Source organism: Schistocerca gregaria, chromosome 4, assembly GCF_023897955.1.
Source record: "Schistocerca gregaria isolate iqSchGreg1 chromosome 4, iqSchGreg1.2, whole genome shotgun sequence".
Classification (NCBI taxonomy): domain Eukaryota; kingdom Metazoa; phylum Arthropoda; class Insecta; order Orthoptera; family Acrididae; genus Schistocerca; species Schistocerca gregaria.
Window position 1 is genome coordinate 26,535,305 of NC_064923.1, and position 18,709 is coordinate 26,554,013.

At 45.9% G+C, this 18,709-nt stretch overlaps 13 non-coding genes across 13 annotated transcripts; all 13 read left to right on the plus strand.

The window, feature by feature from the left end:
* Positions 1-205: 205 nt before the first annotated feature.
* Trnat-agu (transfer RNA threonine (anticodon AGU)) lies at positions 206-277 on the plus strand. The gene has a single exon. It is a non-coding gene; the product is annotated as a tRNA-Thr (tRNA).
* A 1,446-nt stretch (positions 278-1,723) lies between these two features.
* Trnat-agu (transfer RNA threonine (anticodon AGU)) lies at positions 1,724-1,795 on the plus strand. Its single transcript has one exon. It is a non-coding gene; the product is annotated as a tRNA-Thr (tRNA).
* Positions 1,796-3,223: 1,428 nt separating this feature from the next.
* Trnaa-agc (transfer RNA alanine (anticodon AGC)) lies at positions 3,224-3,295 on the plus strand. Its single transcript has one exon. It is a non-coding gene; the product is annotated as a tRNA-Ala (tRNA).
* Positions 3,296-4,772: 1,477 nt separating this feature from the next.
* On the plus strand, positions 4,773-4,844 carry Trnat-agu (transfer RNA threonine (anticodon AGU)). Its single transcript has one exon. It is a non-coding gene; the product is annotated as a tRNA-Thr (tRNA).
* Positions 4,845-6,276: 1,432 nt separating this feature from the next.
* Positions 6,277-6,348, plus strand: Trnaa-agc (transfer RNA alanine (anticodon AGC)). Its single transcript has one exon. It is a non-coding gene; the product is annotated as a tRNA-Ala (tRNA).
* A 1,443-nt stretch (positions 6,349-7,791) lies between these two features.
* On the plus strand, positions 7,792-7,863 carry Trnat-agu (transfer RNA threonine (anticodon AGU)). The gene has a single exon. It is a non-coding gene; the product is annotated as a tRNA-Thr (tRNA).
* A 1,443-nt stretch (positions 7,864-9,306) lies between these two features.
* On the plus strand, positions 9,307-9,378 carry Trnat-agu (transfer RNA threonine (anticodon AGU)). Its single transcript has one exon. It is a non-coding gene; the product is annotated as a tRNA-Thr (tRNA).
* Positions 9,379-10,822: 1,444 nt separating this feature from the next.
* On the plus strand, positions 10,823-10,894 carry Trnat-agu (transfer RNA threonine (anticodon AGU)). The gene has a single exon. It is a non-coding gene; the product is annotated as a tRNA-Thr (tRNA).
* Positions 10,895-12,344: 1,450 nt separating this feature from the next.
* Trnat-agu (transfer RNA threonine (anticodon AGU)) lies at positions 12,345-12,416 on the plus strand. Its single transcript has one exon. It is a non-coding gene; the product is annotated as a tRNA-Thr (tRNA).
* Positions 12,417-13,865: 1,449 nt separating this feature from the next.
* Positions 13,866-13,937, plus strand: Trnat-agu (transfer RNA threonine (anticodon AGU)). The gene has a single exon. It is a non-coding gene; the product is annotated as a tRNA-Thr (tRNA).
* Positions 13,938-15,390: 1,453 nt separating this feature from the next.
* On the plus strand, positions 15,391-15,462 carry Trnat-agu (transfer RNA threonine (anticodon AGU)). The gene has a single exon. It is a non-coding gene; the product is annotated as a tRNA-Thr (tRNA).
* A 1,438-nt stretch (positions 15,463-16,900) lies between these two features.
* Positions 16,901-16,972, plus strand: Trnaa-agc (transfer RNA alanine (anticodon AGC)). The gene has a single exon. It is a non-coding gene; the product is annotated as a tRNA-Ala (tRNA).
* Positions 16,973-18,416: 1,444 nt separating this feature from the next.
* Trnat-agu (transfer RNA threonine (anticodon AGU)) lies at positions 18,417-18,488 on the plus strand. Its single transcript has one exon. It is a non-coding gene; the product is annotated as a tRNA-Thr (tRNA).
* Positions 18,489-18,709: the final 221 nt, after the last annotated feature.

Here is an 18,709-nt window from a genome sequence, read left to right on the forward strand (position 1 = left end):
TTTGTAGACATGTGTGAAAGACATGTTCTGAAATGCAAGTGGTGTTATTTGGAGAGCACTTCGTTTACGTGTCAGATGTGTAGGCAAGCAGTAATGGGTCGCCAATAGCTGCAAATATTAGACGGTAATATGAAGTGTTGTCAGCTGAAGTCTGATGATCCAGACGACCGTAAGGATGAAGTACGCAAAAGTACCGCTAGGCCGCGCCTCTTTAGCTCTGTGGCAGAGCTCTGGTCTAGTAAAACAGGGGTCGTGAGTTCGATCCTCACAGGAGGCAGACGAATTTTGGATATCAGTTGCGCGTCGTGGCCTTATAGCAAACAGTATCTGGGATGACAAACAATTAGCGAGAGGCGTTTTATTAAGATTACTCTCAGATGTGATTAAGGCGAATGGCGCAGATAAAGCATTTGCCAAAGCGGTACAGCATAAGGTGGGATGGGACTGTCTGAAATATATTTTATAGATGTATTTCTCACATATCTCAGAGCCTTCCCGCGGTTGTCGTCGTCGTCGTCGTCGTCGTCGTCGTCGTCGTCGCCACTTCTGCAGGAAGTAAGTAAATGGACATCGTACAAATGCGGCGAGGGACGCCCTGCCTTACATTTCCGAATGCACAAAGTGTGTGGTTTAGTTTCCCAGTCTATATTTTGGTAGGTCTCGTAGCAGGTTGAATGTATCAAATGGGTGGGGAAAGAGCAAGGGGCAGCGTCCTGTGTTGAACGAAAACACAACTCCTCATTGGTGTGAGGGTTTTGAGATGAGTCGTATATAAGTTACACTTGTTTGTCAGTGACCGTGTGGCCTAATGGATAAGGCGTCGGACTTCGTTTCCGAAGATTGCGTGTTTGATTCCTCTCTCGGTCGTGTTTTTCCAGATCTGAAAAAGAAAACATACCGTTTTAGTGTAGCACTTGAGCAGTACGAAACCGTGTGAATGTTGCTGTTGACCATTTTTCTGCTTGGAGATGCTCTTCAGCTTAAAACACGCACAAACAAGACCGGTGTTAACTAGCGAATTGGTTTGCATATTGCCGTCGCCGCGTGTTTTTGACTGGCACTTGCACATCTAAAATAACGTCGGAAAGTAACTCGTTCGGCTTATGAGTCACATCAAGTATGTGTGTTAATTTTGACGAAACTAGCTCTGCAGGTTGTCATGCAATTCTGTTACCTCTCAGAAATGATTATGAAATAAAAGTGAACTACGTGACGTGTGTGATGTTAGGAAACACGCGATCTAGTGTTATGGGACCAATCAACCCAAACGAGTACTGTGTGACGTGCTAACCGGCATATACTCACCGAGGCAGCGCGGCTAGCTCAGTCGGTAGAACATAAGGGTCTTAATCCCAGGGTCGTGGGTTCGAGCGCCACGTGGGGAGGAACGGAATTTTGTTCCTCTGCAGATGTAACTTACCGTTTTTCTGATTAACGTGATGTAATGGAAATAGCAACTTTAAACTTTGCCTACGTCTCCGTCAGTCGCTACGAAACTGTATTTGAAGGTGAAGGTGATTTTGTAGACATGTGTGAAAGACATGTTCTGAAATGCAAGTGGTGTTATTTGGAGAGCACTTCGTTTACGTGTCAGATGTGTAGGCAAGCAGTAATGGGTCGCCATAGCTGCAAATATTAGACGGTAATATGAAGTGTTGTCAGCTGAAGTCTGATGATCCAGACGACCGTAAGGATGAAGTACGCAAAAGTACCGCTAGGCCGCGCCTCTTTAGCTCAGTGGCAGAGCACTGGGCTAGTAAACCAGGGGTCGTGAGTTCAATCCTCACAGGAGGCAGACGAATTTTGGATATCAGTTGCGCGTCGTGGCCTTATAGCAAACAGTATCTGGGATGACTAACAATTAGCGAGAGGCGTTTTATTAAGAATTACTCTCAGATGTGATTAAGGCGAATGGCGCAGATAAAGCATTTGCCAAAGCGGTACAGCATAAGGTGGGATGGGACAGTCTGAAATATATTTTATAGATGTATTTCTCACATATCTCAGAGGCCTCTACGGTTGTCGTCTTCGTCGTCGTCGCCGCCGCCGCCACTTCTGCAGAAGTAGCAAATGGACATCGTAGGAAATGCGGCGAGGGACGCCCTGCCTTACATTTCCGAATGCACAAAGTGTGTGGTTTAGTTTCCCAGTCTATATTTGGTAGGTCTCGTAGCAGGTTGAATGTATCAAATGGGTGGGAAAGAGCAAGGGGCAGCGTCTGTGTAGAACGAAAACACAACTCCTCATTGGTGTGAGCGTTTTGAGATGAGTCGTATATAAGTTCCACTTGTTTGTCAGTGACCGTGTGGCCTAATGGATAAGGCGTCGGACTTCGTATCCGAAGATTGCGTGTTTGATTCCTCTCTCGGTCGTGTTTTTCCAGATCTGAAAAATAAAAATACCGTTTTAGTGTAGCACTTGAGCAGTACGAAACCGTGTGAATGTTGCTGTTGACCATTTTCTGCTTGGAGATGCTCTTCAGCTTAAAACACGCACAACAAGACCGGTGTTAACTAGCGAATTGGTTTGCATATTGCCGTCGCCGCGTGTTTTTGACTGGCACTTGCACATCTAAAATAACGTCGGAAAGTAACTCGTTCGGCTTATGAGTCACATCAAGTATGTGTGTTAATTTTGACGAAACTAGCTCTGCAGGTTGTCATGCAATTCTGTTACCTCTCATAAATGATTATGAAATAAAAGTGAACTACGTGACGAGTGTGACGTTAGGAAAACATTAGGCAACATGGGGAGGTTCTGTATGGGACCAATCAACCCAAACGAGTACTGTGTGACGTGCTAACCGGCATATACTCACCGAGGCAGCGCGGCTAGCTCATTCGGTAGAACATAAGGCTCTTAATCCCAGGGTCGTGGGTTCGAGCCCCACGTGGGGAGGAACGGAATTTTGTTCCTCTGCAGATGTAACTTACCGTTTTTCTGATTAACGTGATATAATGGAAATAGCAACTTTAAACTTTGCCTACGTCTCCGTCAGTCGCTACGAAACTGTATTTGAAGGTGAAGGTGATTTTGTAGACATGTTCTGAAATGCAAGTGGTGTTATTTGGAGAGCACTTCGTTTACGTGTCAGATGTGTAGGCAAGCAGTAATGGGTCGCCATAGCTGCAAATATTAGACGGTAATATGAAGTGTTGTCAGCTGAAGTCTGATGATCCAGACGACCGTAAGGATGAAGTACGCAAAAGTACCGCTAGGCCGCGCCTCTTTAGCTCAGTGGCAGAGCACTGGTCTAGCAAACCAGGGGTCGTGAGTTCGATCCTCACAGGAGGCAGACGAATTTTGGATATCAGTTGCGCGTCGTGGCCTTATAGCAAACAGTATCTGGGATGACTAACAATCAGCGAGAGGCGTTTTATTAAGAATTACTCTCAGATGTGATTAAGGCGAATGGCGCAGATAAAGCATTTGCCAAAGCGGTACAGCATAAGGTGGGATGGGACAGTCTGAAATATATTTTATAGATGTATTTCTCACATATCTCAGAGCCTTCCGCGGTTGTCGTCGTCGTCGTCGTCGTCGTCGTCGTCGTCGCCGCCGCCGCCGCCGCCGCCGCCGCCGCCACTTCTGCAGAAGTAGCAAATGGACATCGTAGCAAATGCGGCGAGGGACGCCCTGCCTTACATTTCCGAATGCACAAAGTGTGTGGTTTAGTTTCCCAGTCTATATTTGGTAGGTCTCGTAGCAGGTTGAATGTATCAAATGGGTGGGAAAGAGCAAGGGGCAGCGTCTGTGTAGAACGAAAACACAACTCCTCAGTGGTGTGAGAGTTTTGAGATGAGTCGTATATAAGTTCCACTTGTTTGTCAGTGACCGTGTGGCCTAATGGATAAGGCGTCGGACATCTGTCTCGCGTGTGTTTGCGTGTTTGATTCCTCTCTCGGTCGTGTTTTTCCAGATCTGAAAAAGAAACATACCGTTTTAGTGTAGCACTTGAGCAGTACGAAACCGTGTGAATGTTGCTGTTGACCATTTTCTGCTTGGAGATGCTCTTCAGCTTAAAACACGCACAACAAGACCGGTGTTAACTAGCGAATTGGTTTGCATATTGCCGTCGCCGCGTGTTTTTGACTGGCACTTGCACATCTAAAATAACGTCGGAAAGTAACTCGTTCGGCTTATGAGTCACATCAAGTATGTGTGTTAATTTTGACGAAACTAGCTCTGCAGGTTGTCACGCAATTCTGTTACCTCTCAGAAATGATTATGAAATAAAAGTGAACTACGTGACGAGTGTGACGTTAGGAAAACATTAGGCAACATGGGGAGGTTCTGTATGGGACCAATCAAACCAAACGAGTACTGTGTGACGTGCTAACCGGCATATACTCACCGAGGCAGCGCGGGTAGCTCATTCGGTAGAACATAAGGCTCTTAATCCCAGGGTCGTGGGTTCGAGCCCCACGTGGGGAGGAACGGAATTTTGTTCCTCTGCAGATGTAACTTACCGTTTTTCTGATTAACGTGATGTAATGGAAATAGCAACTTTAAACTTTGCCTACGTCTCCGTCAGTCGCTACGAAACTGTATTTGAAGGTGAAGGTGATTTTGTAGACATGTGTGAAAGACATGTTCTGAAATGCAAGTGGTGTTATTTGGAGAGCACTTCGTTTACGTGTCAGATGTGTAGGCAAGCAGTAATGGGTCGCCATAGCTGCAAATATTAGACGGTAATATGAAGTGTTGTCAGCTGAAGTCTGATGATCCAGACGACCGTAAGGATGAAGTACGCAAAAGTACCGCCAGGCCGCGCCTCTTTAGCTCAGTGGCAGAGCACTGGTCTAGTAAACCAGGGGTCGTGAGTTCGATCCTCACAGGAGGCAGACGAATTTTGGATATCAGTTGCGCGTCGTGGCCTTATAGCAAACAGTATCTGGGATGACTAACAATTAGCGAGAGGCGTTTTATTAAGAATTACTCTCAGATGTGATTAAGGCGAATGGCGCAGATAAAGCATTTGCCAAAGCGGTACAGCATAAGGTGGGATGGGACAGTCTGAAATACATTTTATAGATGTATTTCTCACATATCTCAGAGCCTTCCGCGGTTGTCGTCGTCGCCGCCGCCTCCATTTCTGCAGAAGTAGCAAATGGACATCGTAGCAAATGCGGCGAGGGACGCCCTGCCTTACATTTCCGAATGCACAAAGTGTGTGGTTTAGTTTCCCAGTCTATATTTGGTAGGTCTCGTAGCAGGTTGAATGTATCAAATGGGTGGGAAAGAGCAAGGGGCAGCGTCTGTGTAGAACGAAAACACAACTCCTCATTGGTGTGAGCGTTTTGAGATGAGTCGTATATAAGTTCCACTTGTTTGTCAGTGACCGTGTGGCCTAATGGATAAGGCGTCGGACTTCGTATCCGAAGATTGCGTGTTTGATTCCTCTCTCGGTCGTGTTTTTCCAGATCTGAAAAATAAACATACCGATTTAGTGTAGCACTTGAGCAGTACGAAACCGTGTGAATGTTGCTGTTGACCATTTTCTGCTTGGAGATGCTCTTCAGCTTAAAACACGCACAACAAGACCGGTGTTAACTAGCGAATTGGTTTGCATATTGCCGTCGCCGCGTGTTTTTGACTGGCACTTGCACATCTAAAATAACGTCGGAAAGTAACTCGTTCGGCTTATGAGTCACATCAAGTATGTGTGTTAATTTTGACGAAACTAGCTCTGCAGGTTGTCATGCAATTCTGTTACCTCTCAGAAATGATTATGAAATAAAAGTGAACTACGTGACGAGTGTGACGTTAGGAAAACATTAGGCAACATGGGGAGGTTCTGTATGGGACCAATCAACCCAAACGAGTACTGTGTGACGTGCTAACCGGCATATACTCACCGAGGCAGCGCGGCTAGCTCAGTCGGTAGAACATAAGGCTCTTAATCCCAGGGTCGTGGGTTGGAGCCCCACGTGGGGAGGAACGGAATTTTGTTCCTCTGCAGATGTAACTTACCGTTTTTCTGATTAACGTCATGTAATGGAAATAGCAACTTTAAACTTTGCCTACGTCTCCGTCAGTCGCAAGGAAACTGTATTTGAAGGTGAAGGTGATTTTGTAGACATGTGTGAAAGACATGTTCTGAAATGCAAGTGGTGTTATTTGGAGAGCACTTCGTTTACGTGTCAGATGTGTAGCCAAGCAGTAATGGGTCGCCATAGCTGCAAATATTAGACGGTAATATGAAGTGTTGTCAGCTGAAGTCTGATGATCCAGACGACCGTAAGGATGAAGTACGCAAAAGTACCGCTAGGCCGCGCCTCTTTAGCTCAGTGGCAGAGCACTGGTCTAGCAAACCAGGGGTCGTGAGTTCGATCCTCACAGGAGGCAGACGAATTTTGGATATCAGTTGCGCGTCGTGGCCTTATAGCAAACAGTATCTGGGATGACTAACAATTAGCGAGAGGCGTTTTATTAAGAATTACTCTCAGATGTGATTAAGGCGAATGGCGCAGATAAAGCATTTGCCAAAGCGGTACACCATAAGGTGGGATGGGACAGTCTGAAATATATTTTATAGATGTATTTCTCACATATCTCAGAGCCTTCCGCGGTTGTCGTCGTCGTCGTCGTCGTCGTCGTCGCCGCCACTTCTGCAGAAGTAGCAAATGGACATCGTAGCAAATGCGGCGAGGGACGCCCTGCCTTACATTTCTGAATGCACAAAGTGTGTGGTTTAGTTTCCCAGTCTATATTTGGTAGGTCTCGTAGCAGGTTGAATGTATCAAATGGGTGGGAAAGAGCAAGGGGCAGCGTCTGTGTAGAACGAAAACACAACTCCTCATTGGTGTGAGCGTTTTGAGATGAGTCGTATATAAGTTACACTTGTTTGTCAGTGACCATGTGGCCTAATGGATAAGGCTTCGGACTTCGTATCTGAAGATTGCGTGTTTGATTCCTCTCTCGGTCATGTTTTTCCAGATCTGAAAAAGAGACATACCGTTTTAGTGTAGCACTTGAGCAGTACGAAACCGTGTGAATGTTGCTGTTGACCATTTTCTGCTTGGAGGTGCTCTTCAGCTTAAAACACGCACAACAAGACCGGTGTTAACTAGCGAATTGGTTTGCATATTGCCGTCGCCGCGTGTTTTTGACTGGCACTTGCACATCTAAAATAACGTCGGAAAGTAACTCGTTCGGCTTATGAGTCACATCAAGTATGTGTGTTAATTTTGACGAAACTAGCTCTGCAGGTTGTCATGCAATTCTGTTACCTCTCAGAAATGATTATGAAATAAAAGTGAACTACGTGACGAGTGTGACGTTAGGAAAACATTAGGCAACATGGGGAGGTTCTGTATGGGACCAATCAACCCAAACGAGTACTGTGTGACGTGCTAACCGGCATATACTCACCGAGGCAGCGCGGCTAGCTCAGTCGGTAGAACATAAGGCTCTTAATCCCAGGGTCGTGGGTTCGAGCCCCATGTGGGGAGGAACGGAATTTTGTTCCTCTGCAGATGTAACTTACCGTTTTTTTGATAACGTGATGTAATGGAAATAGCAACTTTAAACTTTGCCTACGTCTCCGTCAGTCGCTACGAAACTGTATTTGAAGGTGAAGGTGATTTTGTAGACATGTGTGAAAGACATGTTCTGAAATGCAAGTGGTGTTATTTGGAGAGCACTTCGTTTACGTGTCAGATGTGTAGGCAAGCAGTAATGGGTCGCCATAGCTGCAAATATTAGACGGTAATATGAAGTGTTGTCAGCTGAAGTCTGATGATCCAGACGACCGTAAGGATGAAGTACGCAAAAGTACCGCTAGGCCGCGCCTCTTTAGCTCAGTGGCAGAGCACTGGTCTAGTAAACCAGGGGTCGTGAGTTCGATCCTCACAGGAGGCAGACGTATTTTGGATATCAGTTGCGCGTCGTGGCCTTATAGCAAACAGTATCTGGGATGACAAACAATTAGCGAGAGGCGTTTTATTAAGAATTACTCTCAGATGTGATTAAGGCGAATGGCGCAGATAAAGCATTTGCCAAAGCGGTACAGCATAAGGTGGGATGGGACAGTCTGAAATATATTTTATAGATGTATTTCTCACATATCTCAGAGCCTTCCGCGGTTGTCGTCGTCGTCGTCGTCGTCGCCGCCGCCGCCACTTCTGCAGAAGTAGCAAATGGACATCGTAGCAAATGCGGCGAGGGACGCCCTGCCTTACATTTCCGAATGCACAAAGTGTGTGGTTTAGTTTCCCAGTCTATATTTGGTAGGTCTCGTAGCAGGTTGAATGTATCAAATGGGTGGGAAAGAGCAAGGGGCAGCGTCTGTGTAGAACGAAAACACAACTCCTCATTGGTGTGAGCGTTTTGAGATGAGTCGTATATAAGTTACACTTGTTTGTCAGTGACCGTGTGGCCTAATGGATAAGGCGTCGGACTTCGTATCCGAAGATTGCGTGTTTGATTCCTCTCTCGGTCGTGTTTTTCCAGATCTGAAAAAGAAACATACCGTTTTAGTGTAGCACTTGAGCAGTACGAAACCGTGTGAATGTTGCTGTTGACCATTTTCTGCTTGGAGATGCTCTTCAGCTTAAAACACGCACAACAAGACCGGTGTTAACTAGCGAATTGGTTTGCATATTGCCGTCGCCGCGTGTTTTTGACTGGCACTTGCACATCTAAAATAACGTCGGAAAGTAACTCGTTCGGCTTATGAGTCACATCAAGTATGTGTGTTAATTTTGACGAAACTAGCTCTGCACGTTGTCATGCAATTCTGTTACCTCTCAGAAATGATTATGAAATAAAAGTGAACTACGTGACGAGTGTGACGTTAGGAAAACATTAGGCAACATGGGGAGGTTCTGTATGGGACCAATCAACCCAAACGAGTACTGTGTGACGTGCTAACCGGCATATACTCACCGAGGCAGCGCGGCTAGCTCAGTCGGTAGAACATAAGGCTCTTAATCCCAGGGTCGTGGGTTCGAGCCCCATGTGGGGAGGAACGGAATTTTGTTCCTCTGCAGATGTAACTTACCGTTTTTTTGATAACGTGATGTAATGGAAATAGCAACTTTAAACTTTGCCTACGTCTCCGTCAGTCGCTACGAAACTGTATTTGAAGGTGAAGGTGATTTTGTAGACATGTGTGAAAGACATGTTCTGAAATGCAAGTGGTGTTATTTGGAGAGCACTTCGTTTACGTGTCAGATGTGTAGGCAAGCAGTAATGGGTCGCCATAGCTGCAAATATTAGACGGTAATATGAAGTGTTGTCAGCTGAAGTCTGATGATCCAGACGACCGTAAGGATGAAGTACGCAAAAGTACCGCTAGGCCGCGCCTCTTTAGCTCAGTGGCAGAGCACTGGTCTAGTAAACCAGGGGTCGTGAGTTCGATCCTCACAGGAGGCAGACGTATTTTGGATATCAGTTGCGCGTCGTGGCCTTATAGCAAACAGTATCTGGGATGACAAACAATTAGCGAGAGGCGTTTTATTAAGAATTACTCTCAGATGTGATTAAGGCGAATGGCGCAGATAAAGCATTTGCCAAAGCGGTACAGCATAAGGTGGGATGGGACAGTCTGAAATATATTTTATAGATGTATTTCTCACATATCTCAGAGCCTTCCGCGGTTGTCGTCGTCGTCGTCGTCGTCGCCGCCGCCGCCACTTCTGCAGAAGTAGCAAATGGACATCGTAGCAAATGCGGCGAGGGACGCCCTGCCTTACATTTCCGAATGCACAAAGTGTGTGGTTTAGTTTCCCAGTCTATATTTGGTAGGTCTCGTAGCAGGTTGAATGTATCAAATGGGTGGGAAAGAGCAAGGGGCAGCGTCTGTGTAGAACGAAAACACAACTCCTCATTGGTGTGAGCGTTTTGAGATGAGTCGTATATAAGTTACACTTGTTTGTCAGTGACCGTGTGGCCTAATGGATAAGGCGTCGGACTTCGTATCCGAAGATTGCGTGTTTGATTCCTCTCTCGGTCGTGTTTTTCCAGATCTGAAAAAGAAACATACCGTTTTAGTGTAGCACTTGAGCAGTACGAAACCGTGTGAATGTTGCTGTTGACCATTTTCTGCTTGGAGATGCTCTTCAGCTTAAAACACGCACAACAAGACCGGTGTTAACTAGCGAATTGGTTTGCATATTGCCGTCGCCGCGTGTTTTTGACTGGCACTTGCACATCTAAAATAACGTCGGAAAGTAACTCGTTCGGCTTATGAGTCACATCAAGTATGTGTGTTAATTTTGACGAAACTAGCTCTGCACGTTGTCATGCAATTCTGTTACCTCTCAGAAATGATTATGAAATAAAAGTGAACTACGTGACGAGTGTGACGTTAGGAAAACATTAGGCAACATGGGGAGGTTCTGTATGGGACCAATCAACCCAAACGAGTACTGTGTGACGTGCTAACCGGCATATACTCACCGAGGCAGCGCGGCTAGCTCAGTCCGTAGAACATAAGGCTCTTAATCCCAGGGTCGTGGGTTCGAGCCCCACGTGGGGAGGAACGGAATTTTGTTCCTCTGCAGATGTAACTTACCGTTTTTCTGATTAACGTGATGTAATGGAAATAGCAACTTTAAACTTTGCCTACGTCTCCGTCAGTCGCTACGAAACTGTATTTGAAGGTGAAGGTGATTTTGTAGACATGTGTGAAAGACATGTTCTGAAATGCAAGTGGTGTTATTTGGAGAGCACTTCGTTTACGTGTCAGATGTGTAGGCAAGCAGTAATGGGTCGCCATAGCTGCAAATATTAGACGGTAATATGAAGTGTTGTCAGCTGAAGTCTGATGATCCAGACGACCGTAAGGATGAAGTACGCAAAAGTACCGCTAGGCCGCGCCTCTTTAGCTCAGTGGCAGAGCACTGGTCTAGTAAACCAGGGGTCGTGAGTTCGATCCTCACAGGAGGCAGACGAATTTTGGATATCAGTTGCGCGTCGTGGCCTTATAGCAAACAGTATCTGGGATGACTAACAATTAGCGAGAGGCGTTTTATTAAGAATTACTCTCAGATGTGATTAAGGCGAATGGCGCAGATAAAGCATTTGCCAAAGCGGTACAGCATAAGGTGGGATGGCACAGTCTGAAATATATTTTATAGATGTATTTCTCACATATCTCAGAGCCTTCCGCGGTTGTCGTCGTCGTCGTCGTCGTCGTCGTCGCCGCCGCCGCCACTTCTGCAGAAGTAGCAAATGGACATCGTAGCAAATGCGGCGAGGGACGCCCTGCCTTACATTTCCGAATGCACAAAGTGTGTGGTTTAGTTCCCCAGTCTATATTTGGTAGGTCTCGTAGCAGGTTGAATGTATCAAATGGGTGGGAAAGAGCAAGGGGCAGCGTCTGTGTAGAACGAAAACACAACTCCTCATTGGTGTGAGCGTTTTGAGATGAGTCGTATATAAGTTCCACTTGTTTGTCAGTGACCGTGTGGCCTAATGGATAAGGCGTCGGACTTCGTATCCGAAGATTGCGTGTTTGATTCCTCTCTCGGTCGTGTTTTTCCAGATCTGAAAAAGAAACATACCGTTTTAGTGTAGCACTTGAGCAGTACGAAACCGTGTGAATGTTGCTGTTGACCATTTTCTGCTTGGAGATGCTCTTCAGCTTAAAACACGCACAACAAGACCGGTGTTAACTAGCGAATTGGTTTGCATATTGCCGTCGCCGCGTGTTTTTGACTGGCACTTGCACATCTAAAATAACGTCGGAAAGTAACTCGTTCGGCTTATGAGTCACATCAAGTATGTGTGTTAATTTTGACGAAACTAGCTCTGCACGTTGTCATGCAATTCTGTTACCTCTCAGAAATGATTATGAAATAAAAGTGAACTACGTGACGAGTGTGACGTTAGGAAAACATTAGGCAACATGGGAAGGTTCTGTATGGGACCAATCAAACCAAACGAGTACTGTGTGACGTGCTAACCGGCATATACTCACCGAGGCAGCGCGGCTAGCTCAGTCGGTAGAACATAAGGCTCTTAATCCCAGGGTCGTGTGTTCGAGCCCCACGTGGGGAGAAACGGAATTTTGTTCCTCTGCAGATGTAACTTACCGTTCTTCTGATTAACGTGATGTAATGGAAATAGCAACTTTAAACTTTGCCTACGTCTCCGTCAGTCGCTACGAAACTGTATTTGAAGATGAAGGTGATTTTGTAGACATGTGTGAAAGACATGTTCTGAGATGCAAGTGGTGTTATTTGGAGAGCACTTCGTTTACGTGTCAGATGTGTAGGCAAGCAGTAATGGGTCGCCATAGCTGCAAATATTAGACGGTAATATGAAGTGTTGTCAGCTGAAGTCTGATGATCCAGACGACCGTAAGGATGAAGTACGCAAAAGTACCGCTAGGCCGCGCCTCTTTAGCTCAGTGGCAGAGCACTGGTCTAGTAAACCAGGGGTCGTGAGTTCGATCCTCACAGGAGGCAGACGAATTTTGGATATCAGTTGCGCGTCGTGGCCTTATAGCAAACAGTATCTGGGATGACTAACAATTAGCGAGAGGCGTTTTATTAAGAATTACTCTCAGATGTGATTAAGGCGAATGGCGCAGATAAAGCATTTGCCAAAGCGGTACAGCATAAGGTGGGATGGCACAGTCTGAAATATATTTTATAGATGTATTTCTCACATATCTCAGAGCCTTCCGTGGTTGTCGCCGTCGTCGTCGTCGTCGTCGTCGCCGCCGCCGCCACTTCTGCAGAAGTAGCAAATGGACATCGTAGCAAATGCGGCGAGGGACGCCCTGCCTTACATTTCCGAATGCACAAAGTGTGTGGTTTAGTTTCCCAGTCTATATTTGGTAGGTCTCGTAGCAGGTTGAATGTATCAAATGGGTGGGAAAGAGCTAGGGGCAGCGTCTGTGTAGAAGGAAAACACAACCCCTCAGTGGTGTGAGCGTTTTGAGATGAGTCGTATATAAGTTCCACTTGTTTGTCAGTGACCGTGTGGCCTAATGGATAAGGCGTCGGACTTCGTGTCCGAAGATTGCGTGTTTGATTCCTCTCTCGGTCGTGTTTTTCCAGATCTGAAAAAGAAACATACCGTTTTAGTGTAGCACTTGAGCAGTACGGAACCGTGTGAATGTTGCTGTTGACCATTTTCTGCTTGGAGATGTTCTTCAGCTTAAAACACGCACAACAAGACCGGTGTTAACTAGCGAATTGGTTTGCATATTGCCGTCGCCGCGTGTTTTTGACTGGCACTTGCACATCTAAAATAACGTCGGAAAGTAACTCGTTCGGCTTATGAGTCACATCAAGTATGTGTGTTAATTTTGACGAAACTAGCTCTGCACGTTGTCATGCAATTCTGTTACCTCTCAGAAATGATTATGAAATAAAAGTGAACTACGTGACGAGTGTGACGTTAGGAAAACATTAGGCAACATGGGAAGGTTCTGTATGGGACCAATCAAACCAAACGAGTACTGTGTGACGTGCTAACCGGCATATACTGACCGAGGCAGCGCGGCTAGCTCAGTCGGTAGAACATAAGGCTCCTAATCCCAGGGTCGTGTGTTCGAGCCCCACGTGGGGAGAAACGGAATTTTTTTCCTCTGCAGATGTAACTTACCGTTCTTCTGATTAACGTGATGTAATGGAAATAGCAACTTTAAACTTTGCCTACGTCTCCGTCAGTCGCTCGAAACTGTATTTGAAGGTGAAGGTGATTTTGTAGACATGTGTGAAAGACATGTTCTGAAATGCAAGTGGTGTTATTTGGAGAGCACTTCGTTTACGTGTCAGATGTGTAGGCAAGCAGTAATGGGTCGCCATAGCTGCAAATATTAGACGGTAATATGAAGTGTTGTCAGCTGAAGTCTGATGATCCAGACGACCGTAAGGATGAAGTACGCAAAAGTACCGCTAGGCCGCGCCTCTTTAGCTCAGTGGCAGAGCACTGGTCTAGTAAACCAGGGGTCGTGAGTTCGATCCTCACAGAAGACAGACGAATTTTGGATATCAGTTGCGCGTCGTGGCCTTATAGCAAACAGTATCTGGGATGACTAACAATTAGCGAAAGGCGTTTTATTAAGAATTACTCTCAGATGTGATTAAGGCGAATGGCGCAGATAAAGCATTTGCCAAAGCGGTACAGCATTAGGTGGGATGGGACAGTCTGAAATATATTTTATAGATGTATTTCTCACATATCTCAGAGCCTTCCGCGGTCGTCGTCGTCGTCGTCGTCGTCGTCGTCGTCGTCGTCGCCGCCACTTCTGCAGAAGTAGCAAATGGACATCGTAGCAAATGCGGCGAGGGACGCCCTGCCTTACATTTCCGAATGCACAAAGTGTGTGGTTTAGTTTCCCAGTCTATATTTGGTAGGTCTCGTAGCAGGTTGAATGTATCAAATGGGTGGGAAAGAGCAAGGGGCAGCGTCTGTGTAGAACGAAAACACAACTCCTCATTGGTGTGAGCGTTTTGAGATGAGTCGTATATAAGTTACACTTGTTTGTCAGTGACCTTGTGGCCTAATGGATAAGGCGTCGGAATTCGTATCCGAAGATTGCGTGTTTGATTCCTCTCTCGGTCGTGTTTTTCCAGATCTGAAAAAGAAACATACCGTTTTAGTGTAGCACTTGAGCAGTACGAAACCGTGTGAATGTTGCTGTTGACCATTTTCTGCTTGGAGATGCTTTTCAGCTTAAAACACGCACAACAAGACCGGTGTTAACTAGCGAATTAGTTTGCATATTGCCGTCGCCGCGTGTTTTTGACTGGCACTTGCACATCTAAAATAACGTCGGAAAGTAACTCGTTCGGCTTATGAGTCACATCAAGTATGTGTGTTAATTTTGACGAAACTAGCTCTGCAGGTTGTCATGCAATTCTGTTACCTCTCAGAAATGATTATGAAATAAAAGTGAACTACGTGACAAGTGTGACGTTAGGAAAACATTAGGCAGCATGGGGAGGTTCTGTATGGGACCAATCAACCCAAACGGGTACTGTGTGACGTGCTAACCGGCATATACTCACCGAGGCAGCGCGGCTAGTTCAGTCGGTAGAACATAAGGCTCTTAATCCCAGGGTCGTGGGTTCGATCCCCACGTGGGGAGGAACGGAATTTTGTTCCTCTGCAGATGTAACTTACCGTTTTTCTGATTAACGTGATGTAATGGAAATAGCAACTTTAAACTTTGCCTATGTCTCCGTCAGTCGCTACGAAACTGTATTTGAAGGTGAAGGTGATTTTGTAGACATGTGTGAAAGACATGTTCTGAAATGCAAGTGGTGTTATTTGGAGAGCACTTCGTTTACGTGTCAGATGTGTAGGCAAGCAGTAATGGGTCGCCATAGCTGCAAATATTAGACGGTAATATGAAGTGTTGTCAGCTGAAGTCTGATGATCCAGACGACCGTAAGGATGAAGTACGCAAAAGTACCGCTAGGCCGCGCCTCTTTAGCTCAGTGGCAGAGCACTGGTCTAGTAAACCAGGGGTCGTGAGTTCGATCCTCACAGGAGGCAGACGAATTTTGGATATCAGTTGCGCGTCGTGGCCTTATAGCAAACAGTATCTGGGATGACTAACAATTAGCGAGAGGCGTTTTATTAAGAATTACCCTCAGATGTGATTAAGGCGAATGGCGCAGATAAAGCATTTGCCAAAGCGGTACAGCATAAGGTGGGATGGGACAGTCTGAAATATATTTTATAGATGTATTTCTCACATATCTCAGAGCCTTCCGCGGTTGTCGTCGTCGTCGTCGTCGTCGCCGCCACTTCTGCAGAAGTAGCAAATGGACATCGTAGCAAATGCGGCGAGGGACGCCCTGCCTTACATTTCCGAATGCACAAAGTGTGTGGTTTAGTTTCCCAGTCTATATTTGGTAGGTCTCGTAGCAGGTTGAATGTATCAAATGGGTGGGAAAGAGCAAGGGGCAGCGTCTGTGTAGAACGAAATCACAACTTCTCAGTGGTGTGAGCGTTTTGAGATGAGTCGTATATAAGTTCCACTTGTTTGTCAGTGACCGTGTGGCCTAATGGATAAGGCGTCGGACTTCGTATCCGAAGATTGCGTGTTTGATTCCTCTCTCGGTCGTGTTTTTCCAGATCTGAAAAATAAACATACCGTTTTAGTGTAGCACTTGAGCAGTACGAAACCGTGTGAATGTTGCTGTTGACCATTTTCTGCTTGGAGATGCTCTTCAGCTTAAAACACGCACAACAAGACCGGTGTTAACTAGCGAATTGGTTTGCATATTGCCGTCGTCGCGTGTTTTTGACTGGCACTTGCACATCTAAAATAACGTCGGAAAGTAACTCGTTCGGCTTATGAGTCACATCAAGTATGTGTGTTAATTTTGACGAAACTAGCTCTGCAGGTTGTCATGCAATTCTGTTACCTCTCAGAAATGATTATGAAATAAAAGTGAACTACGTGACGAGTGTGACGTTAGGAAAACATTAGGCAACATGGGAAGGTTCTGTATGGGACCAATCAACCCAAACGAGTACTGTGTGACGTGCTAACCGGCACATACTCACCGAGGCAGCGCGGCTAGCTCAGTCGGTAGAACATAAGGCTCTTATTCCCAGCGTCGTGTGTTCGAGCCCCACGTGGGGAGAAACGGAATTTTGTTCCTCTGCAGATGTAACTTACCGTTCTTCTGATTAACGTGATGTAATGGAAATAGCAACTTTAAACTTTGCCTACGTCTCCGTCAGTCGCTACGAAACTGTATTTGAAGGTGAAGGTGATTTTGTAGACATGTGTGAAAGACATGTTCTGAAATGCAAGTGGTGTTATTTGGAGAGCACTTCGTTTACGTGTCAGATGTGTAGGCAAGCAGTAATGGGTCGCCATAGCTGCAAATATTAGACGGTAATATGAAGTGTTGTCAGCTGAAGTCTGATGATCCAGACGACCGTAAGGATGAAGTACGCAAAAGTACCGCTAGGCCGCGCCTCTTTAGCTCAGTGGCAGAGCACTGGTCTAGCAAACCAGGGGTCGTGAGTTCGATCCTCACAGGAGGCAGACGAATTTTGGATATCAGTTGCGCGTCGTGGCCTTATAGCAAACAGTATCTGGGATGACTAACAATTAGCGAGAGGCGTTTTATTAAGAATTACTCTCAGATGTGATTAAGGCGAATGGCGCAGATAAAGCATTTGCCAAAGCGGTACAGCATAAGGTGGGATGGGACAGTCTGAAATATATTTTATAGATGTGTTTCTCACATATCTCAGAGCCTTCCGCGGTTGTCGTCGTCGTCGTCGTCGTCGTCGTCGCCGCCACTTCTGCAGAAGTAGCAAATGGACATCGTAGCAAATGTGGCGAGGGACGCCCTGCCTTACATTTCCGAATGCACAAAGTGTGTGGTTTAGTTCCCCAGTCTATATTTGGTAGGTCTCGTAGCAGGTTGAATGTATCAAATGGGTGGGAAAGAGCAAAGGGCAGCGTCTGTGTAGAACGAAAACACAACTCCTCAGTGGTGTGAGAGTTTTGAGATGAGTCGTATATAAGTTCCACTTGTTTGTCAGTGACCGTGTGGCCTAATGGATAAGGCGTCGGACTTCGTATCCGAAGATTGCGTGTTTGATTCCTCTCTCGGTCGTGTTTTTCCAGATCTGAAAAAGAAACATACCGTTTTAGTGTAGCACTTGAGCAGTACGAAACCGTGTGAATGTTGCTGCTGACCATTTTCTGCTTGGAGATGCTCTTCAGCTTAAAACACGCACAACAAGACCGGTGTTAACTAGCGAATTGGTTTGCATATTGCCGTCGCCGCGTGTTTTTGACTGGCACTTGCACATCTAAAATAACGTCGGAAAGTAACTCGTTCGGCTTATGAGTCACATCAAGTATGTGTGTTAATTTTGACGAAACTAGCTCTGCAGGTTGTCACGCAATTCTGTTACCTCTCAGAAATGATTATGAAATAAAAGTGAACTACGTGACGAGTGTGACGTTAGGAAAACATTAGGCAACATGGGGAGGTTCTGTATGGGACCAATCAAACCAAACGAGTACTGTGTGACGTGCTAACCAGCATTTACTCACCGAGGCAGCGCGGCTAGCTCAGTCGGTAGAACATAAGGCTCTTAATCCCAGGGTCGTGGGTTCGAGCCCCACGTGGGGAGGAACGGAATTTTGTTCCTCTGCAGATGTAACTTACCGTTTTTCTGATTAACGTGATGTAATGGAAATAGCAACTTTAAACTTTGCCTACGTCTCCGTCAGTCGCTACGAAACTGTATTTGAAGGTGAAGGTGATTTTGTAGACATGTGTGAAAGACATGTTCTGAAATGCAAGTGGTGTTATTTGGAGAGCACTTCGTTTACGTGTCAGATGTGTAGGCAAGCAGTAATGGGTGGCCATAGCTGCAAATATTAGACGGTAATATGAAGTGTTGTCAGCTGAAGTCTGATGATCCAGACGACCGTAAGGATGAAGTACGCAAAAGTACCGCTAGGCCGCGCCTCTTTAGCTCAGTGGCAGAGCACTGGTCTAGTAAACCAGGGGTAGTGAGTTCGATCCTCACAGGAGGCAGACGAATTTTGGATATCAGTTGCGCGTCGTGGCCTTATAGCAAACAGTATCTGGGATGACTAACAATTAGCGAGAGGCGTTTTATTAAGAATTACTCTCAGATGTGATTAAGGCGAATGGCGCAGATAAAGCATTTGCCAAAGCGGTACAGCATAAGGTGGGATGGGACAGTCTGAAATATATTTTATAGATGTATTTCTCACACATCTCAGAGCCTTCCG